This window comes from Canis lupus, chromosome 29, assembly GCF_011100685.1.
Source record: "Canis lupus familiaris isolate Mischka breed German Shepherd chromosome 29, alternate assembly UU_Cfam_GSD_1.0, whole genome shotgun sequence".
Taxonomy (NCBI): Eukaryota; Metazoa; Chordata; class Mammalia; order Carnivora; family Canidae; genus Canis; species Canis lupus.
The window spans coordinates 6,893,810-6,913,819 of NC_049250.1; the positions used below are offsets into that span (position 1 = coordinate 6,893,810).

Here is a 20,010-nt window from a genome sequence, read left to right on the forward strand (position 1 = left end):
GAAAACTCGGACAGTGATCGGAACACACCATCAGTGAGAACATATATTTTGTATCCCACATAGTGTCTTGATTCTTCTTAGCACTGAGAAAGTTTGTTGTATGAATAATCTTCACCTGCTAGTTCATTATCCATGTCACATACATCCAAAGGTGGGGAATAAAGGGGCAGGGGTAGTAATCTCATTTTCCTAGAGAATTATCTTTCAATCACTTCATGTAAAAAAGACAAAACACTAGCTGTAAGTTTTTACAGATGTGACATGAGGTTCTTCTTCCTTTTTCTATAACTATTTCTTCAGGTCAGAGGGCACTGCATTAATTCTGGTTTGCGTGTTGAATATCAATGTAGGAAGGTATTTAGACAAAGGATTGATTGAATAGCTCAAAGAACTTTGAGACATTATCATATTAATGCAAAGGTCCAAGAACATGGAAGAGGAAAGGGATATGTTGATAGAGGTTAGCAAAAGATGCTTTCGTTGTGTGTAATCTCAGCACAACTTTTGAATTGTGCATTCACACCAGAGATTTTGGTCAGTTTCAGTTTCCTGAGCATGTGCTTTCTTTCCAGTTAAACAATATGCAGTAAACCTGCTTGTCTACAATGGTTACCCTGGGAAGGTGCCCTCCCATGTGAGCAAACTATATCTCTATGAATCCAAGGTAAAATACTGAGATGATTATGCCCCTCTGCTTTTAGAATCTAACACTATATTTTCAAGTGCTCTGTGTGGGCTCTTAGCTTCAATGGTATAGTCACACTCCTAGGGATCACAAACAGAAAGTGTATATCAGAGGCGTTTTTCAAAACTATGATTAATTTTGAAACGTGTACATTTATTTTTGCCAAGCAAATTTTGACTCATCTAGTTCTTGGCATTCACCTCCAGGATTTTTGGCAGATAACGTTATTTTCTATCAAAAGAAGAGATATTTCCTTTCTCTGGCCATGTGTATTTTGAAAATTAAAGACTAATTGTTTATCATCTAATGTAAAGACTCATTTTCCCTATTAGGATTTCCACCGAATGGGGTCAATGACAGACACTGACTACAATTTGACTCTCTGGTAGCTCCATAGAATTTTTAGAGAAGTCACATAAAATCTGGCTTCTTACATGTTTCACTTTCCTAACTTGTTTCTTTTGTCTGGCTTCTTTCAAATTTGTCATGATGTGTATTTTGTGCTGTAATACCATCTTATATTTAAAAATGGAAAGGCTTTAAAGTCATGCTTTTACTTTAAAAGTGTCCCAATGTCCCAAAGGTAGGAATGTATCCAGTGATGCTGTGCAGAATGGCTTTTTTGACTTAACCAAAGAGGGGGTTACTTTTCACTCACAAAGTGTAACTTCCAAGTTAGGTGGCCCAGGTATTGTGTGGTGACTCCATGATGTCACTGGGTATTCAACCCCTTTCCAGTTCTCGTCTCCACCACCTTTAGGGTTGACAGCCATAGTCTCATGTTTTTGAAGAACAACGCTGGTGCTGGGTTTTCACCTGCTTCAAGCAAGAAGAAGCACATAGGAGAAAGGGAAAAGTGATTTATGTCAGCTAATCTGTTCTTGTTAAGAGCAGCAACACCCTCTCTCCCCTAGTGGCTTGTGATCATACCTCTTTAGCCAGAACTGAAACCCCCTGACAATCCCCAAGTTGCAAAGGAGGCCAGAGTATATAAATATTTGGCTGGGCATATTCTGTCATAAGCAAAATCAGGGAATATGAGTTGTTGTTAGGCAGCTAGCAGTGGTTGACATATGCAGAAACACTAAATTAATTTAGAATTAGCAATCAATAGACTGTTTCAGTGGATGCCTCTTCATATGCCTTTTATTTTTTAGAATAAAGATCTAAGTAAATAGACAGTGATGATAATGGTACTGCAGCCATGAACTAGCCCTCTTGCTGACCAAGAATTGAGTGTTAAATGGGAAAATAAGGCAACAACACATCCTAACCATACACTCTCATCTGGACCATAGGCCCCCTCCAACTAGCAATCCTGCTCTGTACCTTTGATGTGCACAAGATGTCAAAGCAACCAACTCAAATGTGACACTGACCACTGCAGGTTATGTCAACCAAAATTTCTGATAGTTTCACGAAATTAAATGGCCTGACTTTCTTGCACAGTTGGTTTTGCATTTGCTTTGATTTTTTTGTGACTTATTTGAATTATCATTTCCATTAGAATATTAGTGGTGTGTTTCTGAAGAAGCATCATAATCTTCCCAGGAAGTAAACATGCCTTCTTCCTTGTGTTTCAACCAGATAGATAACTGGCTCCTGGTGAAATTAGTCTGAAGGAAGGACAAACCTTTACTTTCTCTCGTGTATTCACTTATAACTGGATCAGCAAGCACTCAAAGGAAGATTTCCAGAAGTTATAATTCAATGAAAGTCTTATCACCCTTAATAATTTAGATCTCAATGTTTCTTTAATTTCACTTGGAAAAAATTATAGTTTCAGAGGAGCACATTTCCAATTATAGCCTAAATTTACCTAATTGTCCAGGACTAACGAAAGCTTTCAAGGACACATTATATAAAATGCATAAATAAAAATTTTACATAACTTTTCCCCAGTGTGTTCAATATTCATGCAAGTTAGTTTAAACCTATGATCAAATTGTTTTTATAAAATATTAATCTTATTGTATACATCACCTCATAAACTGTTTACTGTTTTCTACATTTTAATGAATATAAGCTTATTTATACTCAAAATGGAAAACAAATTTCCATGTGTGAGATAATACAGTTTTAGAATTCCTTGGAGGAATGAAGCAAAAAGAGTGAAAACAACCAAGCTGTATGGCCCAGGTGAGTTGCTCATTCTCTCTGCCTGTTTCCTCATTGATCATGCCTCCCTCCCAGGATGCGGGTATAAAAGGCAACTGAGAGGTAATATGTCAGCAGAGGGACCGCATAAAAAAGTGCCTGATGGCTGTTAACTCCCTTACTTTTCCTACACCCTCCATAATTTGTCGCATATTTCTCACCCCACCTATACTTTCTTCCCCACTCAACTCTTCCCTTTGACCCAACCAGCTTCCTGATGCCTTGTTGACAGTCCATGCTCCTTGTCAATGCTACTCCCCTTCTATTCAGTGTCTATTGTCCTCTCTAAGTATGCAGAATGCATTCATCTTCTCATGGCACTTGCAAGCCCTGCTTCCTCTCCAACACCCCTCTCTGTGCTTTCACAAAGCCATTTTACCGTTCTCTGAACTCTGCTAATGTAAATGTCTTTACCACTCATTTTGACACTTAAATCTGGTCATGAGCACACACAGTGCTTTGAGATCAGCAAATGTTATCTACTGCACTATGGAGGGAAAAACCATTACACAATGTAATTCCCTCTGTATCACCTACCATAAACAATATTGACAATTGTGGATAATGATTATTTTGAAGCTTAGAAGTAAACAGTCACCCTGCTGTGATAAAGAAGAAGAAGCAAGTGAAGTCAGTTCAACGTGGGGGGAGGGGTCCTCCCCACAATCACAAAGTAATCCTTAGATACTTGCAAGGGGTCTGAGAATTCAGCTACACTCTGACACTATCATTCAGAGATAGTATCAAATCTACAGATTAAGAGTTCAGTCACACAATACTGCCCTAATCCCCCCACTTTGGAGGCTAGTTTCAAGCCCCAGGCTGTTAACCTGTTACTTCTGAACATTGGCTGCAGATTGGAGGTTCCATTGACCTCTGTGCTGGAGTAGCTCTCAGAACTCAGGGAAACACTTAGGTTCACCAGTTTATTAAGGATGTGATAAAGGATACAATCAGCAGCCAGAGGAAGGCATATGTAATGAGGCATGGTGAAGAGGCATGAAGCTCCATGCCCTCTCCAGGAGCACCACTTTTCTGGCATTTCCATTGGGTTCACCAACATGGAATGTCTGGGAACTGGTCCTTTTAGGGCTCTTGTGAAGGCTTAACCGCATAGTCATGATTTACTAAGTGATTGGCCATTGGCTGTTTCAACCTCTAGCCTCTCTCCCCTCCCTAGAGGTATGGGAAGCTCTAATCCCATATGCTTGGTTGATCTTCCTGGCAAGAAGCCCAGCTGTTGGGGGAGGGAGGGTGGAATGTCCAGGTCACCACCATTAACATGACAAAAGATAACTTTCATTGCCTTCCTTACCAGGAAAGTCCAAGAGTTTTAGGAGTTGTGGGTGAGGAACTGGATGAAGACCAAATACATATAAGAAATATGTTTTGGTCATCTGAATAACCAACACATATATATTTTATAAATTGCAATGTGACAGGCCACATACTCCCCTGGCAAGTGATAGTCCCCATAGTTTGTGTTGACTAAGTGTGAATCTGCTGCCATAAATAATTAAAATTTGAAAAGTAACACAAGGAATTCCAGTTTTCTGGTTTCACATAGGAACTTGGACATCACCACTTGTCCCAAAATTGGACAAACTGAAAACGAATAATATTTCTTAGATCTGTAAGAGAAGTGAAGTTTCAGGGCAAAAGTCTACCCCCAAATGTTAGAGAAAGCAAGAAGCAAAAACAGATTGCAACCCACCAGAGCAGAAACTCAGGAGCTGCAATCTGTAGAGGAACTGCAGCAGTGTAGGAAAAGCTTAAACCGTAATTGAGGAATTACTGGATGCTCAGAGTGGACAAGTTGAGAGTTAAAAACATAAAAACACCAAAAGCACATGGTCCTGTGGGGAGGGGAGGAGGCAATTTTGTGTTTTACCTCCAGGACCTTGGCCATCAAGTTCTCCCAGTAGGTATGAAGGAAAAAAAAATCCCATGCTTCTAGCAGGAAGAAGGGAAATGGAGAACCACTTTTGAAATACCACCAGAGCACTCCAGTCTCCCCAACAAGATCAACCCTAGGGAGAAACTACTTAACCTGCCTGTTGGGGTTTCATCGGAGCCTAACTGACCTGGCAGAAAAGAAAAATGATCAACTCCAGCAAGTTCTAACCATCCTGTCCTACACCTAAGGGGAGTAGGGGGGATAACTGAGAAATGCTTATGATATGTACCCAATGAAAAACTGTGCCAAAGACCTTAACAGACATTCTCATGAAAGAAGATACGCCAATGGCAAAATAAGTGTATGAAATACGCTCCACATCCTATGTTACTAGGGAAATGCACATTAAATGACAATGAGGATACCATTATATACCTATCAGAATGGCCAAAATCCTGAACACTGATAACAACCAGTGCTGGAGAAGATATGGAACAACAGGAATTCCATTCATTGCTGGTGGGAATGCAAAATGGTAGAGCCACTTTGGAAGACAGTTTGGTGGTTTCTTACAAAACTGGACACATTCTTACATATCATAGGATCCAGCAATCGTACACATAACCCTGCATAACCCTGCACGCAGATTTTTATAGCACCTTTATTTGTGATTGCCAAAACATTGAAGCAGCTAAGATGTCTATCAGTGGGTGAATTAATAAATGAAATGTGGCACATCCAGACAATGAAATATTATTCAGCCACTAAAAAGAAATGAACTATCAAACCGTGGGAAAGACTTGGAAGAACCTTAAATGTGTATATTATAATGAAGCCTCATTGCTAATCTGTTACTATATTACTAACTGAAAGCCTACATACTGCATGATTTCAACCATTGGACATTCTGGAAGAAGCAAAACTATAGAGACAGCAAAATATCAGAGGTTTGCCAGGCACTGGGGAGGGGAAGAAGGGAATGAATAGGTGAAACACAGGATATTTTAGGGCAGATGATACTATGTATGATGATACTATATGTATGATACTACAATGTATGATGTATGATACATACTGTATGATATTATAATGTTGATATATGTCATTATGCATTTGTCCAAACTCACACAGAATATTACAATACCACGAGTGAACCCTAATGTAAACTATGAAATCTGGGTGATAGTGATTGCCAGTGAGGGTTCATCAATTGTAAAAAATACATCATCTGGTGGCGATGTCGATGGTGGGGGAGGCTGGGGATGTCTGGAGGGCATGGGGGATGGGGCCAATCTCTGTGCCCTCTTGACTTTTCTGTGAACTTGTAACCACTCTACAAAACATTAACGTCTTTTTAAAAATGACCCATATTTGGTAGGTTTACTTTAAAAGCATTCGTTTAAACATATGTTAGTGTTTTAAAGAGAATTTGAAAAGTTTGACGCAAACAGTCAAGGAAAACACGGCATTCTTTTTTTTTTTTTTTTTTGGCTACGCGCAAACCCCAGGCCGATGAAAAGGCCTCATCGAGAGATGTGGAGGAAAAACCTGTGGTCAGAGGAAACATTTGGAACTACTGTTCAGACATTGTGGTATGTAGCAAACCCCCAGAATTGTCTAAGAAAATTTATTTTGCAACACTCTGCCAAGTCCCAAATGCCAGAGAATCTTGGCAGACGCCTGGGGAATTCAGTGTATCTGCTCCGAATCGCTTTACAGAGACTGGGCTTTGGGATGTTCCCTGTAGCAGTGTTGAAAGGAAGCAAAACTGCTCAGATATCATCCTATTTTAGAAACAATGCCAACAACCAATGTGCTTTGAGTTCTACTATGAAAGATCCTCGTTAATAATGCCTTTTTATTCTATTTGGGTTTTTTTGTCATTTTACAGTTGCATGTTGAGGGCACAGTGCTATAGGTGAAGTTTCTTTTCTATTCTGGCCTATGTCTGGAGAGAGAATTAAGCTACATAAAATGCTCAGAGTGGACCCTCTGTTTATATATTAATTTGTTACATTTAAATGGTTATACCTAACATATCACTGACGGATCAAGCTTTTGGATAATGCTCTGCATTTCATTCTTCTAGGATGTTTCTTATCAACAGTGAAAGGATGATAATTTCTCTAGTCAATGTAGTAGACCTTCACACAGATGGAACTCATTATTTCATAGGCAGGGGGTTAACAATCTAAATGCTATAGTAAACTATAATTCTTTGAGGCAGGGGAGGAGGCAGAGGGGAGAGGAGAGAGGAATCTTAAGCATGGAGCTAGTTGTAGGGCTCAATCTCACAATCTTGAGATCATGACCTGAATTGAGACTGAGCACTCAAGTGCCTCATAAACTGCAATTATCTATTGGAACAAAATCTTTAAAAATATGACTTTGTGATTTTAGAGTTATTGGACATGTCTTGTGAACTTGGGTCCTAACATATATTTTTCTGAAAAAAAATTTATGGCTTTCTCAGTAAGTGGCTCATCACCTGACCAATGGCAATACTCATGCAAAACCACAAATACACACTTTTCTTTAGGAGTATTTTTCAGATAAAGGAATCTGATCTCTTTGAGAGTAACTGATTTCATTTTGAGCATTTTGAGAAAGTATCCAGCAGTATGAGAATTTCTTATTATTGCTAATAAGCAATGATACATAAGAAACGTCTAGGGTCATGCTGAAAGGACAAAGAACCATCTTAAAGCTGTTGTTTGTAGTCAAGATGTAAATAGTTGAATTACATTAAGTTACTATTTCTAATTAAAACGAGTTGCATCGGTCTACAAAATGCCATCAATTCACAATGACATTCAAAGAGATAAAAGTTAAAAATGAAGTATATAAGAGCTACTCCTAATACAATTGAAGGAAAAATATTATAGGGCATATTTATTTGATGAACTTTACTTGGGTATTGATGCATTTGGGGATTTAATTTTTTTTATCAGATACCTGTTTATCAAGTATTGATATGTACTTTTCTTTTAGGAGATGGCAAAACACTGGAAATTTGCAGTAGGCTGAATAGTTCTAGAAAATATGGGGTTTTCCTAAGAATAAAAGAACAAATGACCACTTGTGGTCAACACTTTAACAAGGTGGAAGAGGTCCCATTGTGATTGGTAAACTGATAGATTAGCCACTTGTCCAAATAAAAAACTGTAGAAATAAATCACTGTAAAGATGCCTTTTCTCCCATTCCTGGGAGATAAGATCTCGAGAATAACTTTACTAATTTTAACAAAATACCAATCAGACAGACATAGATTTGTAGAATTGTTAACAGGTCAGGTTCAATACAAGATATTGATGTAGCAATGGATTACAAAACTTGAAGACACATCATTTAGTTAACAGAAACTAAAATCCATGGGAGAGACAAGAGCTTTAAAAGTTCCTTGGATGTAAAACTGAAGTTTATCTATGCAACAGGACCCAGCTTGAAGACCAGAAACAAGACAGAGAACTTGCAAATGCCAATTTGGTAAGATTACTGAAAGCTGAGGAAGATACAGAACCACGCAAGTCCTGAGATGACATAGAAATAAGTATCAAGAGGCAGATGCTGTGTGGGGTCCCTGGGAGATTACTGCTGCATGGCCGCCTCCAAGCCAGGCTTTGTGCACCTAGCCAGCTGCTCACTTCACTCCCGGGAGTCTCCTCTCTTGTCTTCATTGATCAAAGCCTTCTGAATTCTTCAAGAGACAGATTTTCCAGCTGTTACTCCCCAGGTAGGCTTCTTATAGGATAGCTATCTTATACTTACTTTGGAATTGGGAAAACAGGCCAAACAGGACTCCTTGTGTTAGAGAATTATGACTCATGTGTAACAGCTTACACCTTCTAGGCCGGCTGGCTATGTCCATTCCAGAAAGACAAGGGTAAAAGGGCAGAGGATTTCACAAATACAGGCCTACCAGTGTATGCCATTTCTATTTCTGTAGGCAACAACAATGCCCTTGGAGACTTACTTTGCTCATTGGTGAAATGGGTCTGCTTCAGTATTTTACAGAATTATTGGGAGATTAAAGAGAGAACATACATGGGGCTGCCCGACATTCTAGAAGTGGCAGTAGAATCTGAGCAGAATCTCACTGCTCTATAATGGACAGTCCTGTAACAACATTAAGATAGAAGCAGAGGTCCATGCTGACATTTCTGTCTTCTCTCCTCTAGTCCTGCATCCTCATTATTGTTCCGCACCCCTGTCATAGTTACTATTTCTATCTTCTCTTTACCTACTCATCTTTTTTAACTAGAAATCCAGGAATATTACTGTTATAACACTACCACTAACAATGATTACCATCTTTTTATTGAGTGCCACTCCTGTGCCAGGAATAGTGCTAGATGCTTTACAAACATTATTTCATTTATTGTCATAATCCTCACAAAGTAACTGTAATTATCACCATTTTACAGATGAAATAAGCCAGAAGAGATAACTTCAAATAAACTTTATATTGTCAAAAGGCTATATAATGACCAAACTGAGTTTCCAATGCCAATCTGACTCGAAAACACTTGTTTTTTTGCTGCTACGCTCTTTGTGGAGCATGGTGTGCAGAACATGATAGCACAGCCTTTTTCAAACTGTAGGTCAAAGCTACTATAAAGAAATGAGATAATAAACACATTAGAGCACATCATATATAGTATTATTCTATAAAAATGTTCATTTATGAGTGTGTGCGTGTGTGAATAGGACCACAATATAAATTGGATTCTCACTGTTGTCATAGTAAACAACGCCTGAAAGTCTCTGCTATTATATTTGCCAGCAATACCACTCAGTCTCCAAAGAAGGATCTATAAAACCAAAGGGTTGTACCATGATGCAATGTATTATGGGAAGAAAATGTTAGAATCTTGATTGGATCTATTTGGTTTTAGTGTGAAAAATAAGAAATGTTAGCACCTGTGTTCATATAATAAACAAAGTTAGAAGAAATCAGGCATTTATTACATGCTTTTTAACTACATTGAACTTTTACAAATGGACAGGTATCTAGAAAACACCTATATCCTATACGTGGTGTTTCATGGCCATGCAATAGGTAAGGACAAATGGAAATTTGACAAGAAGTCATACAAAGAAACCCCCCGCAAAACAAACAAACAACCAAACTAAATTATCAAGAAGACTGTTCAGAATATGGATTTGCATTCACTATCCTTAATGATAAAAAATTTCTTAAAACTATGCATGGTATCCTCAGATACTAACAAAAAGTGGTATGAGGTCATGCCATAACAGTGTGGAAGGCATTTAAAAACTGAACAAATAAGTTATGAAAACAAATGTCTACATATTTTTATCAAGTTCAAATTATTTCACACACAATCCACTTAGCCAAAGTTTATGCTAAAGGTTTAAAAGTTTGGATTTTACTAATAGCAGAAGACAAACAGCCACATCCTGTTAGAGAAACATCATTCTTCCTATTATAGCAATGAAAGTGGCTGAAGTCACAAATGGATAACAACATGAAGGCAAAGTAAAGTGCAGTCCTTTGTGAGTAAATAAATACTCAATTATTGAGATAAAGCAGAGAAAACATTGCTTGAAGTTGAAAAAGCTTGTATTAGAATAAATCATGCAGTTTTGGACAAACGTTAACTACACAGTTAATTGGTAAGCAAACAGATGTTTCTAATATGTCATAGCTATGGTATTTAATAGCATAATAAATCAGTTATAAAATGCAAGAAAGCCACTTTTGTGTGGATCGCTAAAGGAAAGAGGAACCAGAGAAGGTATAAGAAGTTAAATGATCCTTTTAATAAAAAAAAAAGTTGTCCATAAGTACTTCATCAGGCCTCATCGCCCTCCCTGTCTACTGGCTCCAAGTAGACCATATCGGCTTTCCCGCCTGGCTTTGTAATCTATGGGTGACCTGTGGTATATGGAAAAGTAACAGGGTGATCAGAGTGGAGAGACGGCACAAGATGTTTTTATAGTCTGCAGTTGGAGGGTTTGAAAAACCCAACAAAATGTAATTCAATATTTGTTTATTGGCTCTTTTTTTGACAGATTGTTGAAATTAAATGAATTGAAAGGAAAAAAATTCCATATTTCATGGAAAGATGTAAATGTGTAATCACTAATGAAGCAGTTACTTTGACTATAATAAAAAGGATGTCAGGATAAGACTAAAGAGCTAGAACTTCTCACAATAATTTTTCACTGAATTATTCATAGGCGAGTTATTGTAGCAAAGAGTCACAACCAGAAATGCACAAAGTTCTACAGGCCAATATCTATATCTATATAGTTAAATTTTACAGTAAGACCTTTAAAACATGATAGAATATTGGCAGTTTTTTTTATTGAAACAGGAAATGATCATTAAGTATTTTAAATATATGATTCACTTATTATTTCCTGGCAAAGCAGCTACAAGAGTTGTTGAACTTAAAGATATTACTTTTTAAAATAAAAAAATGGCATTCCACATTTGCAGACATTTTCTATAATTTGATGTATTATGTTACTAGGCACCGGTTTTTAAAATGCATCTAATAACTCTCTAAAGATTCAAATAAATTTTAAAAAATGCATGCGATTTTACTACTTTTCAAATGAAACCCAAGCTATAGAAAGAGAATTTAAAAAATAGCTTCCTAAGGATCCCTGGGTGGCGCAGCGGTTTGGCGCCTGCCTTTGGCCCAGGGCGCGATCCTGGAGACCCGGGATCGAATCCCACATCGGGCTTCCGGTGCATGGAGCCTGCTTCTCCCTCTGCCTATGTCTCTGCCTCTCTCTCTTTCTCTCTCTGTGACTATCATAAATAAATAAAAATTAAAAAATAAAAAATAAATAAAAAATAGCTTCCTAAAAATATTTCCTCCATCATAATATTAGGTGTTGAAAACAGTATTTGTGCTACTCAAAAAATATTTGTGAATATAGACTTAGAAAAATTGGACACCGTTTTCTAACCTCTGTAAAAATTTCAAATGAATAATTGCAGTGGATATTCATTCTATTTGCTAAAAGGTAAATTGAACACCTTCTTTGTTAGTTTATAAGAACAACTGATTGACATAATTACTAGCTGAATTCAACAAAAAAAAATCTTTGCAGTGGGTGAATGGCACTGAAAAATCAATTTCAAAATCCAGTTAGTACAAACAACAATGTACTTCCTCTCTTTGGATTTACACATAATTTTGTGAAGTGTCTTTCACAGCTATAGATGGCCATCAAACCCAAGGATTAAAAAAAAAAAATCCAAATGAAAACCAGCACTTCAAAAGGATGTAAGAGTAAGTATTGTAAGTGTTGAACTAAGTAAGTGTATTACTTATAATAATTCCTAACTACAAATATACCAAAAATGTCAGTCTGACAATGTAGAGCTTTATTTCTCATGCATTGTCCCAGGATGGGAGTCCTAGGTCAGTAGGCGACCTTCCTTAGTGTGGTGATTTAAGGAGCTCAGAACTTCTGTTGCTTGGCTCTACCATCCCCTATGGCGTTGCATATATATATCCAGTTAGTGGAAACATAAATAGGAAAACATTGTTTCTTAAAAGCTTTATTGTGGAAGTGGCATATTCATTGAATAAAAAGTCTGTAGGACAGGATACTTGTGCTTTTTCATCATACCCACAATTTACTAATGAAAGTGACTAGTCTGATAAGATTCCACCCTCACCAAGCTATCAAACTTGATGTTATCAATCACAGGACAAATGACATATGTGCCTTCTCACAGAATGCAATGGAAAGCACATATCACCTCTGTGGTACTCTTGTCAAAAATTCTAACCCAAGTCTAATCATGAGAGGGAATAAAATCAGATGGACCCAGATTGTAGGACATGCTATAAAACAACTAGTCTGGACACCAAAAATGTCACTATGACAAAAGGCACAATATGGTAGAAAAGGATCATTTTAGATTAGAAGAGACAAAATGGTCCCTGACTGGATACAGGATTTAAAAAAAATTATAAATGATATTTGGGTAACTGCAAAATTTTAAGTATATACTGCTAATACAATATTGTACCTAATACATATTAGGTAATATAGGGAATATTGTATCAATGTCAAATGTCTTGGGTATGAAAATAGTATTGTGTTTATGTAGGAAAATGTTAGGAGATACATACTTAGATATTTATTTATTTATTTATTTATTTATTTATTTATTTATTCATACTTAGATATTTAAAGGTGAAATGTCATGATGTTTATTTGCCACTTATTCTGAAATTCTTACCAAAAAAAGTATGTATGTTTGTATGCATATATGTAGGTGTGTATTTATATATGTGTGTATCTGTGTATCTACCTGGAAAAAAAGATAAAGTGCATGTTGTAAAATGTTATAATTAGTGAATCTCCATAAAAGATACACAGGTGTTCACTGTAGCAGTCTTTCCATTTTCTATAGATTTGAGAATTTTCAAAGTAAAATGTGAGAGAAAAAGGATATGTATCACTTGCTTGACATATTTACATAATGCTTGATTTTATTATCAGTGTTGGCTTTTATAAATGCAAAGTCATACTTGTACTTACAGCTAAACCTTTTGTTTACAAATATAAATTAATTTAAAAGACCTTAGGCAAGGAAGCTTTTATATTAGAGAGAGGAAGAAAAAGAAAGATAAATTTCAGTTTAAAACTAATCTTTCCAGGCAGATATAAAAAATATAGGAAAGTGAACAAAATGTAACTAATATAAAATAACATTTCTATGGTGTTTCTAATCTTGACATTCAGCAGATTAGCTTAGCTGTTATTTAAAATGACTTTGTATTTTTTGACTGATAGCTAAAGGAAGTGACCCAAAAGCAACTGTATGTGCTACACGAAGCCAAACTACTGAGAAAATTTAGGCGCACATAATCTATTAAGAAAAAAAGTATTTGTAATCACTAAAAATAGTAGTAAACAAGTCACCCAGTTTTCATGTCATTTCATTTTATTTTTACTACATTTTGGAGTTTGAATATAGGTCTTCTTTTTCTTATAGCTTTGGCTCAAAGCCAAGGACATGAGGAAGAGCTAGCATTTCTAGACACCATGTGGGTGGGTGGGAAAATGTGGCAGCATGCTTGTCCATCCAAGTGTCTCCCCAGTTCTTTCTTAAATCGGGTATGTTACTGGCTAAGCAAGCCAGACTTGCAGAACCTTCTCCAAAACACTTGATTTCAAGTGTACTTGGTCACATCTCTAGTTTGGAGATTAGGGATTTCAATTTTATTTCTGTTTTACTATTTTAGACTATTAGCATTCTTTACTAAATGCATTTTAAAAATCTGTACGTTTTTTTTTTTCACCACAAACGGCTGTTATTTAACTGATCACTTTAAAAAATTCAATGCCCTGGGATGCCTGGGTGGCTCAGTGGTTGAGCATCTGCCTTCCATCAGGGTGTGATAGGGTCCTGAGTCTGAGTCCCAAATAAGGCTCCATGCAGGGAGCCCTCTGCCTGTGTCTCTGCCTTTCTCTATGCCTCTCATGAATAAATAAATAAAATCTTAAAAAATTCAATGCCCAAAAAGATAAAGAAGAAAAAAGAAACAAAAAAGTATTTAGTACAAAGGGAAGGAAATTTTTACCACATATGTGTGGCACTGCGAGTAAGACCATCTGACACACAAAGGAGGAGTCTCTGTGGCCCATGGAGACTCTGTTTTTTTTATGTCCATTTGGGGAGAATGTGATCAATGATGTTACTCAGAGCTGGCTGGCCAATGAGCTTCAGAGTCAGGACACTAGTGTATTGCATAGGGAGGGCGTCATGGCATTCGATTTACAATGATGTTTACAGGAGCCCTGTTAAAATATTTCTTACAGGCTGCCTAAGGACTCATTTGCTATCTAACTATATGTTGTCATCTAGAAAACCACACTCAATGGTAATTACCGTCCTGCATGAGAAAGGTTAGCACAGCATGGTTGGAGAGGCGAGCCCCTTCCAGACCACATTAATTGGAAGTGACAGTGATACCTCCCCTAACCATCCATACTACCTACTTCTCATTTGGAAGAAAGAAGAAATTCTTCATGGTGAATTTTCTTTCTTTTTACTCACGTTGTTCTCTAAAGCAGGTAGGTTAATCTATAACTCACCAGATTGAAGGGGTGTTTTATGCTTTAAACAGAAATCTGAACTAGAATGTTAATATTTGAAGCATTGAAAAATAGCAGTACATAAAGTCAGAAGAGAACACTCAATGGGGTAACTCGGTCCGTACGTCCTCACAGTAAAGATCCTCACATCTATGTGGGAGTTTGGGAGGGAAACAAGCATGATGTGCTCAGTATTAAATTTTGAAAAAAATAACTTGAAATAAATATTTCCCAATATTAATTCTGGATTTAGGAAGTAATATGTCATTATTATTATTATTAAGGCTCCTTTCTCAGTGTTTGCATGAATAATGACATTAATAATGACATTAAGTTTTTTTCCACTAAGTTATTTTTTTGACAGCTGTACTTTACTTGGCCAGAGTCCATGCAGGGGTGTAGTTTACATCTGTAACAGACAAAGGCATCTTCCATTGAGGAACGTGATCATTCTTATAAAACAAAACTCAAGTATTCCAGCATAAGAGCATATTTGGGAAAGGGGAGGTTGGGAGAAACTCCAGAAGACAATTTTATGAATGCACATTCATATGTCCCAGCCTACTTAGCATGAAATTTCTTTAACAAAAACAATTAAAAATATTTACTTAAAACAATAGTTTAATATGTACAGAATTATTTTTTAAAAAGTCTTTAAAATACCTTGTTAGTAATATTTTAAGTGAAGATTTTAAAAAATGGTAGGGTTTTCCTTTTTGTTATTTCATCATTGTTGGTTCCTAGTTTGGACTGACATTGGAGTACATGTGTAAAGTGTATGCTGCTTTATTGACATCTCAGATCTTGAAAAATCACAGAGTGTTTAAAGTACCTATGAAGACAGTAATTTCTCTTTAAACAACTGAGATGAACAGTTTAAACTAGCATAGACACTATATTCACAAGGCAATAAACAATTCACAAAACAAATAGATCTACTGAAATAAAAAGTAAAACCAGAAATCCTTTAAAAAACATATATAAGGGGCACCTGAGTGACTCAGTCAATTAAGCATCTGACTCTTGATTTTGGTTTATGTTGTGATCTTGGAGTCTTGGAATTGAGCCCCACATTAGGGCTCTGGGCTCAGCAGTGAGTCTGCTTGGGATTCTCTCTCCCTCTGCCTCTGCCCCTCCCCCTGCTTGCATGTGTGCTCTCTCTTTCAATAAATAAATAAAAATCTTCAAAAAAGTAAAATAAAATAGGGTTGCCTGGGTGGCTAGTTGGTTGAGAAGACAACTCTTGGCTTTTGACTCAGGTGGTGATCTCCAGGTTAGGATTGAGCCCCTTGTCGGGCTCTGAGTTCAGTGTGGAGTCTGCCTCAGATTCTCTCTCCCTCTCCCCTCCCACTCACTCTCTCTTTCTCTCTCTCAAATAAATAAAATATTTTTAAAAATACAAAATTAAATAAATAAAAGTGTATATAAGAAAAATAAAAGGTAAATAAAATGATTTGAAAAACATGTAATATTAGGAAGAAAATCTAAGAAAAAAATTTGCAGCTATCATGAAAATAATACTACAAAAAGTTTATCATCTCAACTTATTGAATTAATTTGCTCCTGGTCTAATAGAATGGCTTGCAAACTGATTTTTGTTTTTAGACTATGGACTATTAGGAAACACGTGTATCACAGTCCCATGTTCAAGGGAAAAGGAGTTAGAGATAATAATTAGTATCAGAGACAAATAATTTTTTTAGGAATTACTATGTATACACTTCAGCAGTAGGAATAAGGCACTTGACCCTACAGATTATATGTATTTAAAACTAGTATTGAAAAATCATAGGTTAAAATATGTTGATGAAAGTCGACAATGCTTTCCATTGGTGAATTTTTATTTTTTAATTAAAAAAATATTTTATTTATTTATTTGACAGAGTGAGAGAGCACAAGCAGGCAGAGCAGTGGAAGAAGAGGGAGAAGCAGACTCCCTGAAGAGCAGGGAGCCCAAGGCAGGACTTGATCCTAGTACCCTGGGATCATGACCTGAGCCAAAGGCAAACGCTTAACTGACTGACCCACTCAGGCACCCATCCCCCCATGGTGAATTTTAAATGAGTAGTCACCTAGATTGATTACATTAAAATGAATGAATATATCATTAAAAATAAAACCCTGACCAACATAAGACAATTCTGACAATAATCCCTTGAGTATACTTCCCCACAAAAATATTGGAAATCCACTGCCTTTATATGGTCTGACAAACCAAATGAACATCTACAGATCAATAAATATTTGTATATGTTCCCACTTAAACTAACACTTTAATTCATGAATAATTACATTTAAGATGTACGTTTGATATGGTCAATGAGTTTGTTCAGTATAACAGAGACATATAGGAGGAGAAAAAAATGAGAACAAATAACATTTTAATTCTATTACTTTAGTTTGAGTTCCCTAAGAAGCAGACCTCAAATGGAATCAGAAGTGCAAGAGAATTTTTCAGGGAGGGAACAGAAGGTGAGGACAGGCTTCAGACTACAACACAGGAAAGAGATAGAGAGGGAAGTCTCAAGTCCAAAGAGACTTGAACAGCAGCAGAGTTCCAAGAAAGATTAGACCAGGCCAATATGGAAACCTCAGGCTAGTTACCACTTGATGTCTTCCCACACCTCAGCAAGAGGGGGATGGCCTTGCCCTTGTACCATTCCCATCCATAGCTAGCTAGAGCAGCCAGCAGAAGTGTGGCTTCAGAGCTCAGCAGTGGATGCAGCAGCTGGGACCATCTGATAACTCTGTCTCCAGGAGCAGGAGTCCTGAGTAGTGCATTTTCACTCCCACCAAAGTTTAAATTTTGCCTCACACAGATTGACTTCTTCATGTCAGTCTGGAGCTAACTTCTTCATGGTTCTGTGGGCCTCTTTCCTTAAAGGGAAGTGTAGAAGTCAAAGCTTAGTAGGAGGAACTGCAGCCCCCATTGCTATGGTTGGTCTGGGGGCTACAACTAGTTCTCATCTTTGCCATCCTGCATTAACCATTTTGAGTTTTTCTCATCCTCCACTATCACCTTGACCAGCCTTGGTGGCTTACCTGGTGATGTCACAAAAACCTTCCATCTTCAAAGTTCTGAGCTCTTGGCATCATACCCTTTTCAGGCCAAAGTTGTTGCCCATGTCCATTCAAAACTACCATGAGGCAATCCAGAGGCATCCAAGTGGACTACCCTACTCCTATTTAAGAGCAGCCTCTTTCTCCTGCAGATCAGGGTCGGCAACTCCTGCCACATGATGACTCATTTTTTGTCTACTGAACCCTGGGTATAAGGAGTCCAAATTTCCTTAGCATCAACCAAAGTTGCAATCTAATAGAACCCTTGTTGTGTTGCCTTGTAAGAGTGTGCTCCTCTAAGGACTAGAACCTCCATAGGCCTACAGTCACCTCTTTTGCTGTGAAGAGGATGCCCTAGATGAATGTTATGTTGTGTGGGCTTCTGTGTCTGTGAATCAGGCCTCATATAAGCACCAGATAGTGGTGTTGACTGAAGATTAGTGCCAAGCAACCCAAACCCATATCCTAAATAGGTCTCTGTTTGAGGATAAATTGCTTCTCATCCAGAGCAGAAAGGACCTAACATAGGTGGCTTGTCCAAGTAGCAGGTTGTTCTCCTTGAGTAGTTATCTCATATCAGGGACTTAGCTTAGGTCTCTATTGCAGACAATTGGACATTTAGAGGTAGCAGTAGCTAGTGCGGGCTTGCTAAGTGGGAGTGCCTGTTTTGGGGTCCATAACCAAACTGTTTTTACCAACACAAAAGCCACCATGCTCATGTGTTCATTGTAGTATTTATGCTAATTCCAAGGCACCAATGACAAAGTTGGCTACAGCCAAGTAACTGTATCATCTTGTCTACTTGGCTGTTCAAGGACTCTTCCTTGGTGGATGTTTTCTGCAAGCTGTTAAGATGTGATACAAAAATCTTTTATTGCTCGCTCTTGTATGCCTTTCTGTATGTCTCTATCCAGACCTCCTTATCTCAGACATGCCATTCCCTTTACTTTCCTTTGCAGGCCAGTCCTTTGGCCACTACCCAGTCATCTGGATATATTTTTTCCTTGGACTACTTTTCCTTCCCCTCAAAGTGAATGACCAGGAGCATTCCTTGTAGCTCTGCCAATTCAGATTTTTCCTCTCCCCTGTCTTTCAAGGGACATTACTGCTCTATAGTAGTAATGAAGTCCCCATCAGCTTAGGCTTGTTCCCACATATGTAATGGACCTATCCCTAAACCAAGCTTGGCCATTTTTTCTTCTGCATTAGTCATGTGGGAACCCTCCCTCCTCAATGGCCATAGGGGTGAGGTGGGGGAAGGCACTGATAAATCCATGGTGTGTCACATGAGCATACGGGCTACCTGCTCAAGAAGCTTACTCACGTTCTTTTTATCTTGGCCAGGCTCAATCCCAGATTTGCCAAATCCTCTTCTCTGAGCTTTGTCTTTCTTCCTCTACCATCTGACAGGGTACCTCAGGCATCTTCACTTTGCTTTGCATTGGCTGTCACCTTTACCACACTTCTAAAGGACTCTAACAGTGGTTTTGTCCATTCCCTTGATCCTTGCCAGGGTATGAAGTCCCATGTCCCAAGAAAGTGTCTCCTCATTAAAAAATTATTGCTTATCTAGTTCTAGCTTCCTTTATCAAAATTCTTAAAAATTCAATCCCAGATGTACCCCTGACCTCCTGCTATTGTTTTTTTTTTTTCAACTGGCCTCAACTTGTATAGAGACTGAAGTAAATGTTTTCCAGGGTGCCACTTAAGGAAAATTTTTCTCAATTTACAATCTGATCAGTTTCAAGTATAAAGGAAAGATTTGTATTTCCAAAGATGCTTTAGGAGTGACACTGTCAGAGAAATAAATTATATACATGGTGCTACTATGGAAATCAATCCCTAAATGAATAAAACCTGTTGCCTTTGGGCAGGACTCACCACAAATCTAATGTTCTATTTGGCATGTATTTATGACCAAAGAAATTGATTCACCTGAGGTCATTAACACAATGGTATGTATAACCCTTAGTAGAACATCTCACTGAAAACCATGATATATAAGGACCCCCAAGAGTGCCTTACTTAGGAAGTGTGATAATTAAACAAGTGTAAAGTGTGATCAAGAGCATGTGTGTTCATTAGAACTTCACAGACAGGTTAGGGCATGTGAGA

At 37.5% G+C, this 20,010-nt stretch overlaps 1 long non-coding RNA gene across 2 annotated transcripts; it reads right to left on the reverse strand.

The window, feature by feature from the left end:
• Positions 1-1,469: 1,469 nt before the first annotated feature.
• LOC119877715 lies at positions 1,470-17,867 on the reverse strand. Of its 2 annotated transcripts, none has more exons than XR_005380959.1 (3): positions 17,460-17,867; positions 15,499-15,667; positions 1,470-1,504 (listed from the first exon to the last, which is right to left on the reverse strand). It is a non-coding gene; the product is annotated as an uncharacterized LOC119877715 (long non-coding RNA). The 2 variants fall into 2 exon arrangements; XR_005380960.1 differs by having other exon boundaries at positions 17,440-17,867.
• Positions 17,868-20,010: the final 2,143 nt, after the last annotated feature.